We start from the raw sequence: 26,468 nt of genomic DNA, 5'->3' as shown, positions 1-26,468 counted from the left end.
TGTTAGCACGGCAGAGATACAGACAATTGCATGTTTAACTGGACAGTGCTAAGAGAGCCCAGAGATAAACTGTGGGATTTATGGAGTGTTTATACATATCCCAGAGAGAGGTAAAATGAACAGCCAATTGTTTGCTTCTCAAACAAATGAAAATATGCTATAGCAACACTTAGAGATGTGCCTGACTCATTTAAGGCTATTTGAAATACTAGTAATGTTTGGTTTCAAAAGAAATATGAAAATGAAGTAGACGTCCTTGATTCCACTATTTACAGTGAATTTATTTATATTTTGAATGGCACAATTCCTTCAATTCAAACCTCTAAAGCTGGTTTCTATTATTTATAATTGTTAAATATTTTATACTTGATGTGTTTTGGGGAAAACTTCACAGATATTTTTTCATCTTACCCATACAATTATTATTTAAAGCATGTAAGACAGACAAAAATATATTGTTCAATCACAAAACAGGAATTATGGGAATAAATTTAAAAATACACTTATTTTCAATAAATCTTTTCTGAGGAAAACAATTATATAATAATAAAATAATCACCATATAACATAATTAAATTAAACTAAAAGTTAGTAGAAGTAGCTCTGTCTCTGAAAAGTTCCTCCTGTAATGATAACCACCATTTGGAATACTTCTTTCTGCTCTAAGGCCCATTGCCAAACCCATTCCCTCTTTTTCTCTTTCCTCTCTTCTTTAGTTATTGAAGGCCAAGTTTAGAGTTTTATCTGCAGAGTTTTCATGTATTTGGAGTTTACTTCAAATATTAGAGGCTAACTGAGAGATGAAGGATATTGCTGAGATAGTTCATCCCTCCCTGGTGTCATGGTCTAATTCATAAAGAGGCAAATGGCTTCAGACAGTCATGAAAGAAAAGGGGCTTGATTTTCATCCTGGCTCTGAGTCATTTATAATGCCTTCTGACATAGCAATCTCCAGGAAAGGAGCTTAAGCACAGGTGGGGAAGGGTTTGGGAATGGCCAGCTAAAGTGGGTGTGGCCAGGTGAGAAGGGATGGAGATGGAGAAGAAGAAGAAAAAGGAGGGGGAAACAGAGAGAGGCAAAAGAGAGGAACCATCTGAAAAGTGAAGACAGTAGGAAATAGGCAACAAGGAAAGCAAAGATCAGAATGTCTAGCAAGTTTAAAGAAAGGCTTCAGACCTCTTGTGGATCATCAGCAATAAAGATCAAGTTGCAGAGTAGTGTTATGATTAAGAGACCCATTCGTGGGGCAGATTTCTTTGTCATTTAATGTATATCGTGGCTAGGCTTTACTTCCATAAAACTCAAAACATTTGAGTCAGACATCAGGAAATTCTAAAATTTTTACATTTTTAAGGAGATAGACTCTAAAGGAGTCTTTAGGTGGGGTTGACTGAATTTTGCCTATCAGGACAACTAGGAGAAAGAAGATGGGAAGGATTTTAGGGATGGTCATACATCAAATGTTAGGATGGGAACTAATAGCACAGGCTGAGAAATAATTCTCAACCCAGAAATTAGGATAGAAAGAAGTAAAAAGTTTATTTTACTTTCCCTTAGGTAGGAACAAAGGCAAGACAAACAAAAGAAAGAAAGGGCAGCACCTGTGGCTCAATGAGGAGGGCACTGGCCTCATATACTGAGGGGGGATGGGTTCAAACCTGGCCCCAGCCAAAATTGCAACAAAAAAATAGCTGGGCCTTGTGGCAGGCACCTGTAGTCCCAGCTACTCTGGAGCCTGAGGCAAGAGAATAGCCTAAGCCCAAGATCTGGAGTTTACTGTGAGCTGTGACACCACAGCACTCTACCAAGGGTGACAAAGTGAGACTCTGTCTACAAAAAAAAAAAAAAGGAAGAAAGAAAGAAGAAAGAGTGCCAGCCTCAAGGGAAAGGGGCTTAGTTTTTATTGGAACAAAGAGAAACAAAAAAAAAAAATAGCTATTGCTCCCAGTTGTGAGCAGAAGGCAGAAGCAGCTGTGTTATTTTTTTATTTTTCATTATTTTATTTTATTTATTTTTTTTTTTGTAGAGACAGAGTTTCACTTTATTGCCCTTGGTAGAGTGCCGTGGCATCACACAGCTCACAGCAACCTCCAACTCCTGGGCTTAGGCGATTCTCCTGCCTCAGCCTCCCGAGTAGCTGGGACCACAGGCGCCCGCCACAATGCCCGGCTATTTTTTTGTTGCAGTTTGGCCGGGGCTGGGTTTGAACCTGCCACCCTTGGCATATGGGGCCGGCGCCCTGCTCACTGAGCCACAGGCGCCACCCTCATTATTTTTTTTTAAATTATCTTCTCTGGTGAGTCTGGCTTATGAGGGTCCTTGGAAGGTGGTCTGGCAGGAACTGGGGGAGAATCACACTCCTATCTTCTCAGTTCTTTTCAAGCACTATGCAAACAAACTCTTAGACATGAGTAGTTAATATTAAAGATGAGTTAAGCCACAGGTATTTAACTAAAAAAAGGGACAGATTGGTTATGATCTTTCTCTTCAAAGAGGTAGTTATATACTCTGGTTTCTCCTCAGATCACATAAATCTTTTGCCTTTTACCAAAGAGGTAGTTATGTGTTGTGAGTTTTATCCTTTTTTCTTTCCATCAGATGATTTCTCCTTCTCCATTAGATGATTTATTAGCAAACCTATCCTTTCAATGGGGCCTTTGCAAATGTGATTATTTCAGGATCTTCACATGAAATTAGTCATCCTGGATGTAAAATGGGCCATAAATTCAATGACTGGTGTCCTTATAAAAAGAGGAAAGAACACAGAGAAGAAGGCTGTGTGAAAACAGAGGCAGCAATTGGAGGCATGCTATCAAAAAAGCAAGGGATATCAGGAGCCACCAGGAGCTGGAAGAGACAAGACGACATTCTCCCTTAGAGCCTTTAGAGGGATTGTGGTCCTGATGACCCGTGATTTTGAACTTCTGGCCTCCAGAACTGTAAGCTGAAACCCAAGGGGAGACTTGGGGAGTACCCAAGGGCCCAGTGGGAATACCTCTGCAGAAGACTTTCCTTTATCTAAAATTGAATAGATATTTTTAAAAAGTTTTAAGAAAAATAATATGATTTAATTCACATTCTTAAAGAGATCATTGTAAAATGTATGAGTATTAGAAAGATACTGTTGAAAGCCCAAGAAAGAGAAAATACTAGATTTATATTAGGATGCTGGCAGAAGAAATGGAAAGAAATAATCATATGTGGAAGATATTTAGAAGGTAAAGCAGAGGGGACTTAGTAATGAATATGATATATAATGTTAGGTTAAAGAGCCAAATGTAATACTATAGATTTAATACAACCTAAAAGAAACATGCAGTAGAAATAGATAAGTTGTAGACAACATTCTTATTTTTATATTTTCCACAATAATAATGTGGTAATATTGTAGTTTGCTCCCCATTGACTGAATTTCAATGACTCTATCTATATAATTCTCTCCTTTAACTAATTACTTGTCATTTAGAGTTGTTTCTCAGAAATGGTGAATTTTCTCCAAGAAAAAAGAACTGAGATTCTGAAGTCACCTGGACAAATTTCTTTTTCTTTTTTTTTTTTCTCAGTTTTTTTTTTTTTTTTTTTTTTTTTTTTTTTGGCCAGTTCTGGGTTTGAACCCACCACCTCTGGCATATGGGGCTGGCACCGTACTCCTTTGAGCCACAGGCGCTGTCCCAGGTCAAATTTCTTGATGCCAAGATTCACTGTCCCTTACAACCTGCCCCCAAAGCACATAGCCCCTTATTAGTTACAACAGGACCTGCCTAAAGGAACATGGCCTTTCCTTAAAAAGCCCATGATCTCTGATGGATTTGAGGCAGCTTCTCTATTCTCCAATAAGAGACAAGACATCTGTCATATTAAAAATTATTTTCAACAGGGTGGTGCCTGTGGCTCAGTGAGTAGGGCACTGGCCCCATAAACCAAGGGTGGTGGGTTTGACCCTGGCCCCAGCCAAATTGCAACAAAAAATAGCCCGGCATTGTGGCAGGTGCCTGTACTCCCAGATACACGGGAGGCTGAGGCAAGAGAATCACCTAAGCCCAAGAGCTTGAGGTTCCTGTGAGCTATGATGCCATAGCACTCTACTGAGGGTGACAAAGTGAGACTGTCTCAAAAAAAAACTATTTTCTTCCTTGGCATTTCTCATTGTCTCACGAATTGAATCTTTGTGTGATGAGTAACTGGACCTAGGCTGAATCCCTCTTGCAGTTTCAACAACATTATGCTGCTTTTTAAGTAAAAATAATATTTTAGTTTAACTGCCACAAAATAATACTGTCAGGATCACTCCACGAGGGTAATTTAAAAGTATCTATAGGGTTTTCTAAGATTTTGTGTAAAATTAATACAATAAAGGCCTGGTGGTAAGAATCACCTCTGACATTTAAATATGCCATACAGAATCTACAGTAAAAGTGATGTTCCAGCCCAAGAAGATCCATCTAGAAGCTGGAATTAGCCTCACTAAGGCTCCCCTGGTTAATTTTCTTAAGAACTGTTTTTATATACAGGTAGGCAATTACTCCTTTTTGGCTAAGGCAAGGTTTCCAAACCCTGTGAAGCTTGGAATCATTCATCTCCTGTAAAATGAGGATCCAATCCTGGTAGTACCTTCTATTTAGAACTATTGTGAGGACAAAATGAGACAAGGCTGGTAGAGTACATGGAACAGTATCTGGTGTATGCTAAGTGCTCAGACTGGGAGTAGGAGTGATGATGGTTGAGTTAGATACTGTTGATATTATTATGATTATTTTTATCATTATTTTATCAGTATACTTGGCATACTGTTAAAATAATTTCTACTTTATTTAGTTATAAAATGCAAGTATAATTTGAGAAAAATTACTGATACTACATGGTATTGAAAATGTATTCACTGAGTATGTAATAAGAAATGTATATTTGGTCTTCATCCTCAATTCCTGGTACAAAACTCCTAAAACTCTTAGAATTTCCTGAGTGACAAGAGTGTGATAAGCACCTTTTGTTATAATATTTGGGCTTTTAACAGAGCTCCCCAAACCCTTGGAATTCCATAGGTAATAGAAGTGCATTTGGTTATCCATAACAAGTTTTTTTTTTAATCACCCCTAAAGTTATGCTAATGAAGTGACTTAGTTTGGGGTTCCTTAGTTTAGTGAGGGACTCATGGGGTCTCCTCCTTAGTATGGCAGACTCATAGGGTTCCTCCCTTAGTGTGGGGGACTCATGGGGTCCCCTAGATAGCCTTCAGATGAGATTGGTCACCAGAAAGACCAAACCATTAGAAGGTTGGAACTTTCAACCCATCCATCACCTCTCTGAGAGGTGAGAGGTAGAGCTGGAAATTAAAGCTCTATAAAAATTGTTGAAAAATGAAATTTGGTGATCTCTGGGTTAGTGAATACGTCCATCTGCTGGGAGGGTTGTAGACATGTGCACCCAACATCGTAAGATCAAGCTTCTGCACTCAGGAGCCTTGTGAATCTTGCCCTGTGTGTGTCTTCATGTGGTTGTTTATCTGTATCTTATATAGTATTACAACTTTTTTTTTTTTGAGACAGAGTCTCACTTTATTGCCCCTGGTAGAGTGCAGTGGTGTCATAGCTCACAGCAACCACCAACTCCTGGGCTTAGGTGATTCCTCTTGCCTCAACCTCCCGAGTAGCTGGGACTACAGGGGCCTGCCAGAATGCCCAACTATTTTTTTGTTGCTGTTTGGCCTGGGGCCAGTTTCAAACCCACCACCTGATATAAAAAGACATAGTATTTATATGTCTTTTAGCCTGCTTGCCTACTATATACTTTGAATCATCTCTAGATAATTTATAATACCTAATACATTTGACCATTGAACAACGCAGAATTTAGGGGAACTGACATCCAGTGCCATCAAAAATCCATGTACAAATTTCAACTGCCTCCAAACTTAACTACTAATAGTCTTCTGTTGACTCAAACCTGACCAATAACATAGTCAAGTAACACATGTTTTGTATGTTATATGTATTATACATTGTACTATTATAATAAAGTAAGATAGAGAAAGGAAAATAGTATTAAGAAAAATCATAGAAAAAAGAAAATATATTTACTGTTTGTCAAGTGGAACTGGATCAACATGAAGTTTTCATCCTTGTCATCTGGTCGAGTAGGCTGAGGAGGAGGAGGAAGAAGAAGACTAGTGTTGCCCTCAGAGGTGTCACAGGTGGAAGAAAACCCACATGTAAGTAGACCAGAGCAGTTCAAATGCTTGTTGTTTAAGGGTCACCTGTACAATGTAAGTGCTATGTAAATAGTTAATCTGTAGTATCTAGGGAATAATAGCAAGGCAAAAAGCTTGTACTTGTTCAGTCAGATATAACTATCTATTTTTTTTCTACCCACAGTCGCTCAGTCCCATAGATTCGGAGGGGCAATTGTATCAGTAGTTACACCACATAACAACGTTTAGATCAATGACAAAATTTATACACAACAATGGCGTCGTAACATTATAATACCATATGTTTACTGTACTTTTTCTCTGTTTAGATATGTTGAGATACACAAATACTCACCGTTGTGTTACAGTTGCCTACTGTATTTAAAACAGTAACATTCGGTACAGATTTGTAGCCTAAGAGCAAGAGGCTAGACCATATAGCTCAGATGTGTACTTGGCTATACCATCGAGGTAAAGGTATATGAAATACCTTGTAATATAATTATACACAATGAAGAAATTACCTAACAACACATTGCTCAAGATGTATCCTCATTTTTAAATGACTCATGACTATTTGTAGTATCAGAGTTCTGGGTTTGCTTTTCAGTTCCATCTCCTGCTGAGCACAGGAACAAGAGCAGGTTATTTACATTGAGCTTTATTTTCCTCATGTACAAAATGAGGAGTGAACCACCTTATTCATATGGTTGTTGTAAGAAAATTTAAATAATATAAAATGTTGAAATCACTTAGCATACAGCCTAGAATATAGTGGGACATTACAAAATGCTACTTTCCCTTCCTCTTTTCTTAAATAATCGGTGACCATTTTTAAAACATTTTGGCCAAGGAAATTAAAACAATACACAGGTGTATAGTGGAATAAAACATACAATTTTAGATTCTTTTTAGTCTTAAATTTTATGTCTTTATGGGTGCATAATTAAGAATTTAATGATTATTTTTTAAAGTGTAATTTCTCAGGAAATATTGAGTATGTAGACATGAATTAGACATAATGTGTACAGAAAGCAGACTTAGTTAGCATCTGATAAGTACATTAAATCCAGAACTAAAAATACAATAAGACATTTCCAAGTTCAGTGTTTTGTTACTGTTTCTTCATTCTTTATTCAAACTGTTTCAGAGAAAACATTTTGAAAGGAGTGTTTTAATGAGACCATTTGTGTTCCCAGTGCCTTGCAGAGTGATAGATTATGGAAAGCATAGATAAATATTGTTTGAATTCAGAGAATAAAAATGGAAACATTTTATAAGCTTACCAGTGTCTCTCATTAACTATAAACTCATGAATTTCCCAAAATGCATACTAAATACTACACTTTCAAAAAAGATAAATTACTGTCTCCTTTCTTCTTTTCAACAAGAAATTTTGGAGCTGTCATCCCAGATATGTTACTTTTCAAGCATCTCTTGCTTCTAGGCTTGTTGAAAAATTTTAAAGTGAGCAAACAAAATACTTTCCTCAGTTTTACTATGCAACAATACTAGTTCATTTCAAAGAATTTTTGCATTTTTGTCAAGGCTTTCTGTGTCTACCTAAGTATGTATTTCTAGTCAGAAGCTGATGTGCTATAAACTCTGTAACTGAAAAATTGTTTAACCTACAATTTTATTTTGCCTTATAATTTTCTGGTGCCTAAAAATGTACTGATAAATGATGACCTCCCATTGTTCCAAATACCAAGTATAAAATACTGTCTGTCTGTGCCTGCATTTAGTATTAATTCTTCAAATGGAAAAGAATCAGTAATAAACACAGGGGAATCAAGACAGGCTTTTACACTCAGCAGTAGATTCAAGGAGAGAGGGCAGACCAGAAGTGGCTTTCAACTGCCTGGAAATTACTGTGCAGTGAAAAGAACTGGGAATTCACAATTTGTTAGTAAACCCAATTCTTATCATGAAAGTTGTCAAATCACTGACACAAGATTCTTGGAGTTTTTTTCTTTCTTTTTTTCCAACACTTTATAATTTAATAGGATAGGATCAGGTGGCATATGAGTTCAAGCCTCAGAACTTCTGAAATCCTTTTTTTCTTTCTTGTACTTTTAGATCCTTCCTACAAATGCTTTCAGCTTAGGGAAACTCCATAAAGAACGTGGACAAAGGGTATGGTCTTGGGCTTCTGCGATGGCAGAGGAGTCTCTTCTTAAAAAGCATGGGTGGGAGGTTAAACTAATTGAATCATTTCGTGGCTGCATCTTTTTAAGTGCTTTCCTGGTTGAGGGGCCAAAATCTATATTAACACTTCTGCCCTTAGCAAGGCCATCTCTCAAGTCAAGGAGCTTTGCCCACAAGTCTTCAAGGACTCAATGAAGCTCTCTAAATAAATAACAAGCAAGTGTGAATTGTGTCTGTCTAATGGGTTGTGCCGGATGGAACTAGAAGAACAAAAGAGGAGCTGGTACAAGACGTCCCTCCTCTGTGCCTCCACTTCTGGGTCATTCGCTCTTTCACCTCTATTCCATCTGGATTAGAAAGCCAATATGTTTTGCCCAAGTGAGTCAACAGATCTGAGAATGTTAATTTGTGAAAGGCATTCTGGAAAGTAAACCGTGTATTATGCTACTTGAAATCTCTCCCTTGTATGTCCACAGCACCCACATGCCTGCCACACATAACCATAAGCATCCTGTGGATGGAACTAAAAATTGAAGGAACAGGTAAGACAGATACCACTCAAAAACTCGCCATGCAGGATCTTTGGGTACCTCCTTGAGACTTTCTAGTATGTGGAAGGGTATGTAGTGCAATATTAACTTCCTCAAAAAACAATTTTTTATCAATTTAATAAATTATTTATCTCTGTTTTCCACATTGATCATTTCCAATCCATTTATGTCATAGTTCCCCATCCTTTTCTCTTATTTACCATGCTGATTGCAAGACTTGCTTTATGTAATGAAATAGCAATTAACTTCAATGTACTAGCAATAATTCTTTTTAATTTGATCAAGTTACTTTAAAATTCATCAAGGAAAATTAAATGGTGAAGTTATAAACTAAGCTTAGAAAATAATAATACTATAATTTCTTGTGTTCATACTATGTGCCAAATTAGGTATTGAATTAAGTGCTTCTCATATATAGAGAATAGTAGGCATGGAACCAGGTAGGCAAATTTTAAAGCTACAATAGTTCAAACAGCTTGAGAACAAAAATAAAATCCTAAGTCCTTGAACTGACAGAACAGACCCCCTCTTAGACAAGTGGACTCAAGAGAAACCTTAAAAACTGAAATCTCAGCCATGGTAGGATGGGAGATTAGACATGACACTTTGTACCCCCTCCCTCACTACCCACCATAAAGCTTTCTTCTCTAAGGTTTAAACAGAAACCAACCCTTTGAAAAGAGTTGTTCTACTGCTAATTTGAACCAACCATCTAATCCTTCCATTTGGTGGTTTTGACACAATTGACTAGCATGCTTTCCAGGCAAAACATCACGGACCACAGAGTGGTCTGGACAGTCCACAGAGATGGCTCACAGAGGGTTTTTATGTCCTCTGCTTTACCTTTTGATGCCAGAGGCCCAAAACTCCACCCTCAGATCACGCTAGCACTGCCGTTTTCTTGAATGTAGGATTCACAAAACAACATGAAGCTCAATTGTGCATGTATGCATTTCCCCTTTTATAAATATTCATGACTCCTCCTATTGCTTATTAAGTATATATATTCAGCCATCCTGCTCAGCATAAATTCCTGCTTTATGCCTCAAAGAGTCTACTCTCAGCTCCTGCCCAGGGCTATGCTTCCCAACCTGCAAGATGACCACCCGATAGGGTACAACCATTTATGAGAAATAAAGTTCACCTTTTCAAATGTATGAGCCTCATCATTCTTCAGCTGACAAGCTTTTTAGAGCTGGGCACATGCACTAAATAAATGCAAAATAAATTTGATTTTGATTTAGGTGATTTGAGGAAACCCCTACGCCTACAGTTTTCTCGCTCCAAAAGACCTTGAAATTTAACTGATCAAGATGCACTTTTTGAATTCTGTCATTATTTCTTAGGAATATTTAAGCAAAGCAACTCTCCCAATTCTATTACAACTTCCCTAAGGTATTGTCAATTTCCTTGTTTTTGTTAATTCCCCTTACTTTCCCTTCTCATGATTCCTTTTTGATTTTCTACTATTTTTTGTCTCCTATACGTTAATTGCCTTGAAAGAATGTTGCCAAGTCCCGGGACCTTCCCCTTATATTAAGAGATATTTCAGCCCATTCTGCCACATTTGAATTCTTTTTCCCAGAATGCAGAAGCTCAGATCTTTTTGGAAAAATGTTACCTTTTGTACAAAATTGACTGAGAGATAGGAGTTCACTAGAATGTCAAGTTCTTAAACAGGTAAAATTAATTAGAAGTGTAGCTCTATAAATTAATTGGAAGAGAATTTCCATGTTCAGAGAAAACTAGAATTGATATTAAAGGTCTTAGAGAAAAAGAGCCACAATAATGTAAAGAATAGATGTCATTCAAGTTTAAATAAATGGAAAAGGACATTATACTATCTGTTTAAGACATCGGTACACAGAAGATATAAAGAGAAGAAGGAATTTGAATGTACTAGTGCAATATTTCTGTGCCTACTTGGGAGGACGGGGGAGTAGCAGAGCTAAAAGATTTGAATTTCAGAAAAATTTATAACAAGTGTCTGATTTTGTAACCTTATGCTTTGTTCTAAGCAATTGGTCTGGTGATCTGGACCCTTCAAAGAGTAGTCAATTGGAGAGATTGAATCCAAGATGGCGACCGAGTAACAGCCTCCCTGCAACAGGGCACGGTGAGTCTGGGGAGATAAGACTCCAAACATCTCTGGCTGGTGGGATCTGCCTATAATCATCACTTTGAAGACACAGGGAGTCTGCAAGGGACTTCTGGACCCCAAAAGGAGGACAAAAACAGTGGAAAACTGGCAAGTGGATGCATGTGTCCAATCGACCTAATCCAGCCGGCAGCCATAAGTACAAGCAGCAGTGAGACTGCAAACCGGAAAGGCCTTACCTGTGAACTGTTTCGGTGTTTTTGAACTTGGCAGTCAGTTGAACTGCCTATGGGGAGAGCTTGAGCAGCAGTACACAGAACTTTGGGCATTGTCTGGGGCCCCAGACTCAGCCGCTGAGCCAGACAAAATGAATAGTGTTTGGCTGTGGGCCGCAGGGAGCCATTGTGAGAGAACTGCCCCGGCAAGCTCCACCCTCAGGGTTGCAGAGCAAGGATCAGGTGGGAGCTAGTAACCTAGTGACAGAGCAGCCTAAAGGTGGGGACTGAGCTGCCTTACAGCCTTAACCTTCAAGGGCAGAGTGAGACCAGTTTTGGCACACTGGAGCCTCAGGCTGTTGCCCTGGGTAGAGTGCCGTGGCATCACAGATCATAGCAACCTCAAACTCCTGGTCTTGGTGCCGCCCGAACCCCCATAAGCGCTGTGCCACAACCACAGACCTGTGACCTGCACCCACCAGTCTTCCACATGCTCTGACCAGGAACTGCGGGAGCCGTGCAACCCTACATCCTCCCTCCTGTACCAACCATGCCTCCACACTGGCCCGCTCATCTAGCCAGGGACTCTGGTAGCTGCGTGCCCTCTGGAGCCCTCCCTGCCTCTGCACAGAGCCCTTCTCCTGGCCAGAGACTGCTGGAGACTTGGGCTCTCTGTGCCAAAGTCACTAGGCACCAGGCACTCCCAGAACCGTGTGCACCACCTCCCGCCCTGCTGCTGGATCCAGGTGTGTCACACTCCGGAGCTGCTTCCACAACCAGAACTCCCTGGCTGGGGCAGCACAAGAAGAACTACACAGGGCCACTCCCTACAAAGATCCAGCAACAATAGAGTGATCCCGCTGGGGTCTAATCTTGGAGAAACACCTCTCCAACTCTGAGGAGGGCCAGAGGCAACAGTGAAAAACAATCATGAAGTGAAATCAACAAAAACTCTGGCAATGTGAATAGTCAGAGTAGATCAACTACCCCAAGGATCAATGGGGAAGACACAGCACAAGAACCCATGCACAAACAAATAGCTGACATGTCATAAATCGAATTCAGAATCTGGATAGCAAATAAGATCAAATTGGAATTCTAAGCACTAACCCAAAAGATATCTCAAAAATTCAACGAAATCAAAGACCAAAGACCAAAGATTTTGACACATTGAGACAAGAAATTGCAGAACACAAAGATCTGAGAAACACTGTAGAATCCCTCAGTAATGAATGTAGCAAGCAGAAGAAAATATTTCTGACATTGAAGACAAAGCTTTCGAGTGCCCCCAAACTCTCAAAAAGAAAGAGAAATGGAGGCCAAAAACAGATCACTCTCTCAGAGAGCTCTGAGATAATTCAAAGAAAACCAATATTCATCTTGTAGGGATCCCTGAAAGTGATGAAGTGGCTTCACAAGGCACAGAATCTCTTCTCCATGAGATTATGAAGGAGAAATTTCCAGATATGCCAAGAGATTCTGAAATTCAGATAGCAGATAGTTTCAGAACTCCAGCACGACTCAACCCAAATAAGACATCCCCCAGACACATCATAATCAACTTCACTAAAGTTAATATGAAGGAGAAAATTCTGAAAGCAGCCAGACAAAACAAAACCATCACCTATAAGGGGAAGAATATTAGAATAACTGCAGATCTCAGGCGGCGCCTGTGGCTCAGTCGGTAAGGCGCCGGCCCCATATACCGAGGGTGATGGGTTCAAACCTGGCCCCGGCCGAACTGCAACCAAAAAATAGCTGGGTGTTGTGGTGGGCACCTGTGGTCCCAGCTACTCGGGAGGCTGAGGCAAGAGAATCGCTTAAGCCCAGGAGTTGGAGGTTGCTGTGAGCTGTGTGAGGCCACGGCACTCTACCGAGGGCCATAAAGTGAGACTCTGTCTCTACAAAAAAAAAAAAGAATAACTGCAGATCTCTCTGCTGAAACCTTTCAAGCTACAAGAGGATGGTCATCGACTTTTAATCTCCTAAAACAAAATAACTTTCAACCCAGGATCCTGTACTCAGCTATACTGAGCTTCATTTATGATGGAGAAATTAAATACTTCAAAGACATTCACATGTTGAAGAAATTTGCCATAACTAAACCAGCTGTCCAGGATATTCTCAGACCTATCCTCCATAAAGACCAGTGTAATCCTCCGCCATAAAAGTAAACCCACCCAGAAAATTTTGATCAAATTCCAACTTCCACAGTCACAAAAGGATTAAAAATATCCACCGGACTCTCAAAAGGCTTATTAATATTCTCAATTAATGTGAATGATTAAAACTGTCCTCTAAAAAGGCACAAGTTGGCTGACTGGATACAAAAATTCAAGCCAGATATCTGCTGCATACAAGATTCACTACTTACATTAAAAGACAAATTTAGATGCAAGGTGAAGGGATGGTCATCTACCCTGTTTCCCCAAAAATAAGACATCCTCCGAAAATAAGACCTACTTACAGGAAAGATAAGATGTCCCCTGAAAATAAGACCTAGCGCATCTTTGGGAGCACACATTAAAATAAGACACGGTCTTATTTTCAGTGAAACGGGGTATACTCCAGGCAAATGGAAAGCAGAAAAAAGTAGGCGTTGCAATCCTATTCACAGACACTATAGGCTTTAAACTGAGAGAAATAAGGAAGGATAAGGTTGGACACTTCATATTTGTTAAAGGCAATACTCAATTTGATGAGATTTCAATTATTAATATTTATGTACCCAACCAGAACGCACCTCAATTTATAAGAGAAACTCTAACAGATATGAGTAACCTGATTTCCTCTAGTTCCATAGTAGTTGGAGATTTTAACACCCCTTTAGCAGTGATGGATAGATCCTCCAAAAAGAAGCTAAGCAAAGAAATTCTAGATTTAAACTTAACCATTCAACATCTGGACTTAACAGACATCTACAGAACATTTCATCCCCAAAAGACTGAATACACACTCTTCTCATCAGCCCACGGAACATACTCCAAAATCGACCACATTCTAGGCTACAAATCTAACCTTAGCAAATTTTTAAAAATAGAAATTATTCCTTGCATCTTCTCAGATCATCATAGAATTAAAGTTGAACTCAATAACAACAGGAACCTGCATACCCATACAAAAACATGGAAGCTAACCAACCTTATGCTGAGGGATAGATGGGTTATAGATGAGATTAAGAAGGAAATCACCAAATCTTTGGAACAAAACAACAACCAAGACACAAATTACCAGAACCTCTGGGATACTGCAAAGGCAGTCCTAAGAGGGAAATTTATAGCACTGCAAGCCTTCCTCAAGAAAACAGAAAGAGCGGAAGTCAATAACTTAATGGGACATCTCAAGCAACTGGAGAAGGAAGAACACTCCAACCGTAAACCCACCAGAAGAAAAGAAATAACCAAAACCAGAGCAGAATTAAATGAAATTGAAAACAAAAGAATTATACAACAGATCAATAAATCCAAAAGTTGTTTTTTTGAAAAGATCAATAAAATAGATAAACCTTTGGCCAACCTAATCAGGAAAAAAAGAGTAAAATCTCTAATTTCATCAATCAGAAATGGTGACGATGAAATAACAACAGACCCCTCAGAAATTCAAAAAATGCCGAATACTACAAGAAACTCTACTCTCAGAACTATGAAAATCTGAAAGAAATTGACCAATGCCTGGAACTACGCCACCTACCAAGACTTAGCCAGAACGAAGTGGAAATGTGGAACAGCCCATACCAAGTTCTGAAATAGCATCAACTATACAAAATCTCCCTAAAAAGAAAAGTCCAGGTCCAGATGGCTTTACATCAGAATTCTACAAAACCTTTAAAGAACAACTACTACCGATATTACTAAACCTCTTCCAAAATATAGAAAAAGAAGGAATATTACCCAGCACATTCTATGAAGCAAACATCACCTTGATCCCCAAACCAGGGAAAGACCCAGCAAGAAAAGAAAATTATAGACCAATATCACTAATGAACATTGATGCAAAAATACTCAATAAGATCCTAACAAACAGAATCCAACAACACATCAAAAAAATTATACACCACGACCAAGTGGGATTTATCCCAGGGTCTCAAGGCTGGTTCAATGTACGTAAACCTATAAATGTAATTCAACACATAAACAAACTAAAAAATAAGGACCATATGATTCTTTCAATTGATGCAGAAAAAGCTTTTGATAATATCCAGCATCCCTTCATGATCAGAACACTGAAGAGAATTGGTATAGAAGGGACATTTCTTTTTTTTTTTTTTTGTAGAGACAGAGTCTCACTGTACCGCCCTCGGGTAGAGTGCCGTGGCGTCACACGGCTCACAGCAACCTCTAACTCTTGGGCTTACGCGATTCTCTTGCCTCAGCCTCCCGAGTAGCTGGGACTACAGGCGCCTGCCACAACGCCCGGCTATTTTTTTTTTGTTGCAGTTTGGCCGGGGCTGGGTCTGAACCCACCACCCTCGGCATAGAAGGGACATTTCTTAAACTAATAGAGGCCATCTACAGCAAACCCACCACCAATATCGTATGAATGGAGTTAAATTGAAATCATTTCCACTTAGCTCAGGAACCAGGCAAGGTTGCCCAGTGTCTCCATTGCTCTTTAACATTGTAATGGAAGTTTTAGTCATTGCAATTAGGGAAGAAAAGGCGATCAAGTGTATCCACATAGGGTCAGAAGAGATCAAACTTTCACTCTTCACCCATGATAGGATCATATATCTGGAAAACACTAGGGATTCTACTACAAAACTTTTAGAAGTGATCAAGGAATACAGCAATGTCTCAGGCTACAAAATCAACACCCATAAATCTGTAGCCTTTATATATACCAACAATAACCAAGCCGAAAAAATAGTCATGAACTCTATTCCTTTCATAGTAGTGCCAATGAAGATGAAATATTTGGGAGTATACCTAAAAAGGACGTGAAAGATCTCTCCAAAGAGAACTATGAAACTTTAAGAAAAGAAATAGCTGAAGATGTTAATAAATGGAAAAACATACCATGCTCATGGCTGGGAAGAATCAACATTGTAAAAATGTCTATACTACCCAAAGCAATATATAATTTTAATGCAATTCCTATTAAAGCTCCATTGTCATATTTTTTTTTTTTTTTTGTAGAGACAGAGTCTCACTGTACCGCCCTCGGGCAGAGTGCCGTGGCGTCACACGGCTCACAGCAACTTCTAACTCTTGGGCTTACGCGATTCTCTTGGCTCAGCCTCCTGAGCAGCTGGGACTACAGGCGCCCACCACAACGCCTGGCTATTTTTTTGTTGCAGTTTGGCCGGGGCTGGGTTTGAACCCACCACCCTCGGCATATGGGGCCGGCACCCTACTCACTGAGCCACAGACGCCGCCCTCCATTGTCATATTTTAAAGATCTTAAAAAAATCATAATTTGTTTTATATGGAATCAGAAAAAACCTCAAATAGCCAAAACATTACTCAGCAATAAAAACACAGCAGGAGGAATCATGCTACCAGATCTGAAACTGTACTATAAATCGATAGTGATCAAAGCAGCATGGTACTGGCACAAAAACAGAGAAGTAGATGTTTGGAACAGAATAGAGAACCAAGAGATGAATCCAGCTACTTATCATTATTTGATCTTTCAGTGGGGAAAAGATTCCCTATTTAACAGATGGTGCTGGGTGAATGGGCTGGCAACCTGTAGAAGATTGAAACTAGACCCACCTTTCACCATTAACTAAGATAGACTCGGGCAGCGCCTGTGGCTCAAGGAGTAGGGTGCCAGTCCCATATGCCGGAGGTGGCGGGTTCAAACCCAGCCCCAGCCCAAAAACCACACACACACACACAAAAAAAAAACTAAGATAGACTCTCACTGCATAAAAGATTTAAATTTAAGACATGAAACTATAAAAATACTTGAAGAAAGTGCAGGGAAAACTCTTGGAGGAATCGGCCTATGTCAATACTTTGTGAGGAGGACTCCCCAGGCAATTGAAGCAGTATCAAAAATACCCTACTGGGACCTGATCAACCTAAAAAGCTTCTGCACAGCCAAGAACATAGAAAGTAAAGCAAGAAGACAGTCCTCAGAATGGGAGAAAATATTTGGAGGATATACTTCCGATAAAGGTCTAATAACCAGAATCCACAGAGAACTCAAACACATTAGCAAGAAAAGAACAAGTGATCCCATCTCAGGGTAGGCAAGGGACTTGAAGAGAAACTTCTCTAAAGAAGACAGATGCATCATCTACAAACACATGAAAAAAAGCTCATCATCCTTCATCATCAGAGAAATGCAAATCAAAACTACTTTGCGATATCACCTAACCCCAGTAAGGGTAGCCCACATAACAAAATCCCAAAACCAGAGATGTTGGTGTGGATGTGGAGAAAAGGGCACACTTCTACACTGTTGGTGGGGATGCACACTAATACGTTCCTTCTGGAAGGATGTTTGGAGAATACTTAGAGACCTAAAAATAGACCTGCCATTCGATCCTATAATTCCTTTACTAGGTATATACCCAGAAGTCCAAAAGTCACAACATGGCAAAGACATCTGTACCAGAATGTTTATTGCAGCCAATTTATAATTGCTAAGTCATGGAAGAAGCCCAAGTGCCCATTGACCCACGAATGGACTAGCAAATAGTGGTACATGTATATCATGGAATATTATGCAGCCTTAAAGAAAGATGGAGACTTTACCTCTTTCATATTTACATGGATGGAGCTGGAACATATCCTTCTTAGCAAAGTATCTGAGGAATGGATGACAAAGTATCCAATGTACTCAGCCCTACTATGAAGCTAATTTATAGCTTTCACATGAAGGCTATAACCCAACTATAGCACAAGACTATGAGGAAAGGGCCAATGAAGGGGAAGGGAGGGGGGAGGTTAGGGTGAAGGGAGGGTAATAGGTGGGGCCACACCTAAGGTGCATGTCAGAATGGGTACAGGCGAAACTTACAAATGCAGAATACAAATGTCTACATATAATAACCAAGAAAATGCCATGAAGGCTACATTGAACAGTTTGATGAGAGTATTTCAGATTGTATATGAAACCAGCACATTGTACCCCTTGATTGCACTAATGTACACAGCTCTGATTTAACAATAAAAAAAAAATGTAGTCAATTATAAGACATTCATTGACATAAGAACAGGACTGGGTGAAAAAGTTGCTTCAAGAATTTGGTAGCAGATTTTATATAAACCACATTCTTTTTCCCAGAAAAATGTTTGTGGCCAAGGAGAAAGTTCACCTTTGCCCTAAAGGTTTGCATGTTAGTTGGAGAAAAGGCATACAAATTTAATTAATGTGCATACATAGGAGCCTCCAGAATAAAGATCGAAAGAACAGGGGAAAATTGTCTATTTGTATGCTAAGAGTTAACAAAGTATGGATACGTAGAACATGTACAACTATGATCACACAAAAAGGGGTGTCTGATGCTAATATACTAAGTTAGGAAAACCAGCCAGGCCAGTCTCTTTTCTGTCTTGGCCTTTCTGAGCATACATTACTACCTTCTGGGGGTGGGGCAGGGCCCTGTCTGGAATGGTGGTTTTATGAACAACAGTTAAACAAGGTAAGTCAGATAATTTCTTTATGGCCATTTTTTACAAAGAATTGTTTTAGGTTTCATGACTGGCTTTGGGGTAAAGAGGCTCTGGTTTATGTGAACTGCCGTGGAGAAGAGGGATTCTAGTTTCTTTGGGCAATCTCAGGGAAAATGGGACTGAGAGATAGGAGAACAGTAGAAGGTCAGAGACAAACTTTTTGTTTCCAAAGCTATTTCTGAGCCTTTCATTTTGAGTACTATTTTCTGAGCCCCAACACAGCCGTGAGCAGAGGCTTTGAAAATCTGTGTCCCAATTTTGTCTTTCATCTTTTCTGACGTGGCTTCAGATAGGTTTCACATTTTATGTTGGGGAGCCCATTCCCGAGAGGCCAGTTCCTGTTGACATGCTTTGCCTTTCTTTGTGTTCTTCTGTCACCAATTGCAACAGGACTAACTTAGTCCTTCCTCTCTGTCTGCTCCATGTTGCTGGACACACTCACAGACTCCTGGTAAAGTCTTCTGTGGATGAGCCCTGAACCAGAAAAACGACTGCACAGGGAGAGAGTCCCCATGCGGAGAATACAAAGGTATCAGCTGAATATGTATATGAGGGGAGCAGACTTGAGAACCGGTTAAAATACATGAAGTAGAGGCAAGAAAGAATTAGAATTCTGGATGGATTTAGGATTAAAGGCATTGGTATTAGAGACCCTAAAGGGCCCAAGATTATGAGAAGTGTGCAGTGGGAAAAAGAGTGAAGAGTTGTGTGGGGAAACTAGGTTGGCACAGTTAGTCACTCCTACAAAATTATGTTTAAACCATTAACCAGGGTCTTCCTCTGTTTTGCCAGTACAGGATCAAAGAGGAAAATCTTCTTCTCTACCTTCTGAAGGTTCCCTGAAAAATGAACTGTTAAAAGGCAGAATAATGGGAGAAATAGGCAAGCAAATGTATTTAACATGCATGAACATGGAGGGATGACAGGAGAGTGATTACTCAGTACCCAGAGAGGTCCAGATACTTATATGCCCTTCTTTACAGGGGATAGGAAGATGGGGGTGTAGGAGTATATAATTTTCAGGGAAAATGAATGAGCCTGAAAAGCAATGGACTATAACAAAGTGTCTCTGAGCCCTGGGAGAGGTGGCAGGATTTAGCTATGAACAAAGCTTATCTTATCATGCAGATAAGGATCTCTGTGAGCTGCCCTCAAAGGAATAGATGAAGAGTCTATTTGAGCTTAGCAAAACTACCTGTGTCTTTTCTGTGGTGGTTACTCTTTCCTGGTTATTTGATAAGATTCCTAGGGTAGAAGTGGAGGTTCAAACAATTGGATTTCAGCATGCCAAAGTACCATATTTTGGGATGTCATTTCCTGTCTCCCAACACTAGTGGCTGTGTGAGTAATAAATCTTTTAATTACCTAAGATCATCATATCAGGTATGGAGTATTTTGCTATTCCACACCTTTTACTGGAGGGAATAGGTTCCCTAAAGCAGACTGAGAGGAGATTAGCCTACAGGAAGTTTAATGAGTGATATTTTCAGGATTCATATCTGTGTGAAATGGAGAAAGGATTAGGAAGAAGGAGGTGCTGGGTCTTTATTCAATCACGGAAAGGCCTCAGTCAACCTCATAGATGTTCTAAAGCAGCAGTTCTCAGTGGGTTGCAACCCCTTTTTAATAATGAAAATACATTGCAGCATTAGGAAGGTTGAGAACCACTGCTCTAAAGCTAGTATAGCTCTTCAAAGTTGTCCTGAGTTGAAGAAAGGTGCCTGGGTTCGAGTTCCCAATGTGGTGGCAGATTGCTCCTGGGAAGGAATGTGCCCTCTGACAAAGTAGCTTTTATAAGCTAAAGGTAATTCCTAGAAAGTAAACAGCTGAGGACTATTTGTAGCTGGGGGAAGTCTTTCAGTGCTATAGGATGATCTCAGTTACCAGCACAGCTTTCACCACAGAAGGATGACCAGAAGATTATATGGGTTTGGATGTGTTTTCAAGAAACAGATTTCTCCCCCCTCCCCATTTCCTTTCTGTGCCAGCAATGGAGTTTCTAGCAGTGTGGAAAGCAGAAATAGCCATCAGGACTTTCACACCTAAGATTACCAAAATTTTATGTGCAGTGTGGTGACAAGGCCATCAGGGCAGCAAGGGATCCTACAGGGCTGTGGATCCTACATCAGTAGAGTCTTGGTCCTATTCCTTGGCAGTAATATAGGAATTTCTTCCTCAGTAGGTCCTTGGTCTCGGGGATTTGAAGAATGAACCCACAGACCACCTGTGTCTTTTTTTTTTTTACCAGATCAGTGGTAAGACAGAATTTTTATGAGACAGAAAGAATAAAAAGCAACAGAGCTTCTGGCAAAGGGGAAGACCCAACTTGGAAAATCTCCCACATGTCCTTTGTCTAGGGGTATATATTATCTGGAGAATTACATTTTGGCTAGAATTTGGTAAGTGGAAAAATATCCTTTCAAAGTTGAATGCAATCCCTCCTCTTGGGCAAAGTTTTTATCTCAGGGAAGGAATTATGGTATGTGCTCCCTACTCAAGGTGGAACCACCCAAAAAACCATCTCAGGCTGCTTTGTTCATGATCTTTTTAGAGCCCAGATGGTGTGTCCTGGTAAAGGCAGCCTGTTTGTGCCTAGAAATGGGGGTCTGATTTCTGAGTTCACCTGGGCCTACAGAATGGGGGAATCCCTATCCAGCCCTGAGTGGTGGAATCCTGTATCAGCAGCACTTCAGAAAGATTGCAAGAGACAATCTGTGTGGCATTTCTAAAAAAAAGGAAAACCAGGGCATTGGAATACCCAGCCTCATCAAATAAATATTTATTCTGAGAGGACTTGGCTCTAAGTGGCCTACTCAGATGAGCACATGACCATTACCAGAGGCTCCTCCTCCCTCCCCATCAATAATGAGTAACACTAAGTAAAACCCTGTCATCTCTGAGGATGGAGGAAAGCCCAAAGCATAACAAAGTTTAAATATCTTACCAGCCTGCAGGTGGGGGCTTAGAATCAAATTCATGTTGAGTCACTGATGATGAAAACAACGCACTATTTCTGGAAAACTAAGTGTCTGGCCTGAAGCCTGTACCTAGTTGAAAGCTATGCTGAATTAGCTGAGGAAATAGAAAACTGCTACTGAAACTCCTCTCACCAGCATAGAATAATGAAAGAGATTTTCACACCATACTTAAAAATTCTTGCTAAGGTGAATGGACACTTTCTGTGATGCTACAGAAAGCATTGCAGTGGAGGGACCTCACAGAGGAGTTGATATATCTAGAGAAACAGAAGACAGAAAATGTCCTGGCAAGCCCAAAAGGCTTGTAGAAAACCTGAAGTTACTGACCTAAGGAGAAAGACAGCAGAAACTCAAGTGAAGGGGCCAAATAAAAGTGATTGTGTAAGGAAGACGTGCCACCGGAACTTAACATTTTTTAACATCTTAATAAAACAGGTACGAAATAAACAAAGTTTTTAAAATTTAAAAAATATCTGAGTATTTCTTCAGATAATTGCATCTCTATTTTTTAATGAATGACAGAGCTTTTGCTGTGAATCTGGGGCTGTGAGTCTGCTATGGTCTAAATATCAGTATTTCCCAAAAATGTGTGTTGAAACCTAACTCCCAATGCAATAGTATTAAGAAGTGTTCCTTTCCAAAGTGAGTAAGTCATTTTCTCATGAATGGGATTACTTCCTTTATAAAACAGGTTGAAGGAAGTTACCCTTCTTCTGCCACATGAAGACACAAGAAGCAGAGAATAGGTCCTCACCAGACATTGGACACTGAATCTATTGTTGTTTTGATCTAGGACTTCCCAGCCTCTAGAACTGTTAACAATAAATATATTTTCGTTATAAATTATACTGTCTAAGATATTTTATCATAGTATTCCAAGACAACTAAGACAAAATCCAACATTAAATATGTAGGAGGTTATATCTTTATAATAAATCTATCATGACTTTAGCTCTTATGCATAAATGAATGATTTCTTCTATTTGTTTCAATTGTTTGAAGAATGGCAGATTTTACCACTAGGATAGTCATAACTTTCCAAAGGAATGTTAAATTCTGTCAACCCAAAGTCAGCTTAATGTGCCTATTTGTGTGTATATATGAATATACATAGGGTTCAAAAAAACTATACATATTTTAAGAAAGAAAAAAACTATTAAAACTATAATACTCAAGTCATGTTTTACTTCTGCAATTATAAGAGATACAAGATACAATATATGAGATAACAAATATCAGTATACCTTGAGTATTATAATTCTCTCTCTCTCCTTCTTGTGTGTGAGAGGGTCTTGCTATGTTGCCCATGCTGGTCTCATACTCCCGGACTCAAGCAGTCCTTCTACATCAGCCTGTCAAGTAGCCATACTGACCTCATGCCTATTCTAGAAAATCTGGGGAGACGGTATGTATTACACCAAAAATAGGCTAGAAAATCAATGCTATCAGCAGGAGGGAAACAGAGAATCTTCAAGAAAAGCTAAAATATCAAAATAAAAATAGCTTACCAGTGTATAGATAAATTTTAGATTTATCCTCTCAACATGTAACATACATATTATTTAAACTTTTGGATAGAATTTTAAGATGTTACCTAGGAATTACATCAGAGGGATCAAGATTTATGCCCACCTATTCATATGGCAATTTTGTTCACATTCTGTCAGAATTGACCTTTTCTGAATTTGAGACAATGTTGGAAGGGGTATTAGATACACCTGGTATGAATGGAAAAGAAAGGTTGCTAGTGGAGGACATTGAACAGCTGGATGGAAATCAATAATACCCTGCATTATGTAAGGGAAGGTTATTGAACAGAAAATTGCAAGATTAGCAGTAAGATTCTGTTGTGAGATATTTGTGTTCATAGAGTTCTCAGTAGTCCTTTCTTACCCATGCTCGGAAATAACTATAGCAATATGCAGAAAAGCAGATGGAATTTGGCACCATTTCAAAGATTGCAGATTGGATGCTATGTATTTAAACTACATGTAATTGAGAAATTATGAATGAGCCTTTGAGATAGAAAATGTCAACCATTTCCTGTTATGCTACAATTGGTTTGATTTATAATGACTTTATAAATAGCAAAATAAAAGGAAATGTATGTACTAAAATATTAGAGCAGCAGAAGAAAAGATCAGTGAAGTTCTTAATTGCAAAGAGCACCATTTCTTTTCCAATGGAAAATGATTGACATTCAATTAAGAGACAAAAGTAAGAGATAAGTACCCTTATAGATCCACCATTCAAAATGTAGAAAACATTGTAATAGGCTAAAGCCAATGAACAAAAATACAAAATAAATAATGCTGAGTACAGTTTAGATTTGAAAAGGAGTTGGGAGAAATTTCCAAACTACAATTTTCCCCTTTGTTTCAAAGTCAATCTTTTTGTTCTCTGATACATCCGCTGATAGTTTACTTTGCTTCTGACTGTGAGGTAATCAACATCTTGCCCCAGGCATAGCTGGATACTCAACCTATGTTTCTCTGTGGACTCAGTAGGGAGGTCAATAGTGAAAACAGACAAGCACTAGGATTTAACATGTTGACTGCAATCTCAAAGACTGCAGCTTGGTGGGAGTGCTGGTTTTTCTAGGCAATAATTATACTCAACAGTATAAAGAGTGCTTAGTTTATATAGTGATTGAGTCAATGAGCCAACCCACTTTGTATTTACATATGTTTTCTTAAGTCCTTTATCTGAGAATTACCCCCAAGCAATGACTCAAAGGTTCTTGCTGTTTAATGTAAACAGTTGCAAATGAAACCTCACTACTGTAAAATTTACCAGAACTTGACATCTGTCTTAGGAAGCCTTCTGTGTCAGTTTCTCCTATAAGAATCCTTCCTTCTGATTGACCTAAATAGTAATGTTGTTTTCTTTCTCTTTCTTTAGAAGTAGATGGTATCCAATATCTAGCAATGTGGTCATGAATTTATCTTCCAATTTCTGGTAAATTCTGGATGTTCAAAAGGTTTGGAAATTTATCAAATAATCCACTCGCTTCTAACTAGGCATTTTCCTGGTTTTCCAAAGCTCTGAAGAGTCTAATATTAGAGAGAAACTTAATAATGCACACTCCTCCCCTTGTCTACCTTACTTCAGTGGTAGTTTCTATTATAGGAAACAGGAAACAAACAAACACAGAAAGAACCACACATTAATTTATTTACTTAGTAACAACAGAGAATTAGTTGATGTATAAAACAGGTAACTTAACTTGCCTGTGGAGCATAGAGAAAAGCAATTCTTCTAACAAACTACAAATAAAAAGAAATAAAAAATTATTTGGGAATCAAACTTGTAAGCCTTTGTTAAATAAAAAAAAAAATCCAGACTTAATAAGGAAGACTTCATTCAAAAGGATTATTGCAAGGGGTAAAAGAGGCTATTAGAATAAGTGGAGGAAGAGCTATTGTAATGGGCAGAATGGTGTAATGTAAGATCTGGGAACTTCCAAAGTTAGCAAAAAGGGTTTAGGAAAAATCAGTGTTTTGAGATGGACAGCCTGCCTTTTTTTTTTTTTTTTTCCAGAGACAGCATCTCAGTTTATCGCCCTCCGTAGAGTGCTGTGGCATCACAACTCACAGCAACCTCCAATTCCTGGGCTTAGGCAATTCTATTGCCTCAGCCTTCTGAGCAGCTGCGACTACAGGCGCCCACCAGAACACCCAGCTATTTTTTTGTTGCAGTTTGGCCAGGGCCACGTTTGAACCCACCACCCTCAGTATATGCCCTACCCACTGAGCCACAGGCACCACCCCTGGACAGTCTGCCATTTGTCCTGCTTTGCTGCCAAAGTAAAACAGTTCCCATTCCTTCTTCTAAAAAATGAGAGAGGGCAGTTAACAAAAATAAATGGAACTCAGGTGCAGGTAAGTAGGATGAAAACAGTGGAATTCAATAGTAGATCAGTGTTTTCCCCTATGGCTGGCCAATGTTCTTATTTTTCAAGGGAATATGGTCTAGCTCAGGCGAGTGCAAACCAAAGTTCAGGAGTCTGGAGGAAATGTCAGGTTGGCAGTTGTCTGCATTCTTTGTCCTTGGTATGTTTTTGGCTGAAGAATGACCAGAACTACCAAAAGCAAGGTTAAGTGTGAAAGGAAGAAAAGAAAGAAAGGTTAATAGAGTAAGGGCAAGACATAGGTTTACAAAGCAAGATATGGTGAACAAAATGGGACTGTTGACCTAACAAAAAGCTCTGGTAATGGTCTGGAGTCCTGTTTTATACTGTCTGGTCGAGCCCTTCTAATGATTCAAATATCACCCTGGCACCTCTTTCCAAATCTTACTGTGCCTGGGCTGCCTGGCCTGCAGGCTGGGGGTTCCCTGCATTTATTTGCAGATTAACACGGGTTCCTCTTACCCAGGTGTGGCAGTTGCTCTGGGCAGGATCAAGATGGGGCAACAAGATTTGTGCTCTTGTCCTTCATCCCAGGTGGGGTAATTGCTTGAGGCAGCACCAAAGCAAGGTACCCACTTTCAGCCCTAAGGGAGTCTTAGAGGTCCCTTGCTATCTATCTAAAAGAAAGAGAGAATCTTAACTATGTTCCTGGTAAGCAATGGGGATAAGAAGTTTAGTTAACCATATTTAAGCAAAAAAAAAAAAAATGGAAATTTGGAGAGTTCACATCTGACCTTTTGGTAGGCAAATAAAAGA

The sequence above is a fragment of the Nycticebus coucang genome, chromosome 16 (genome assembly GCF_027406575.1).
Source record: "Nycticebus coucang isolate mNycCou1 chromosome 16, mNycCou1.pri, whole genome shotgun sequence".
In the NCBI taxonomy this organism is placed as follows: domain Eukaryota; kingdom Metazoa; phylum Chordata; class Mammalia; order Primates; family Lorisidae; genus Nycticebus; species Nycticebus coucang.
The sequence above is the reverse complement of the archived record's forward strand: the minus strand, read 5'-3'. Positions refer to the sequence as shown.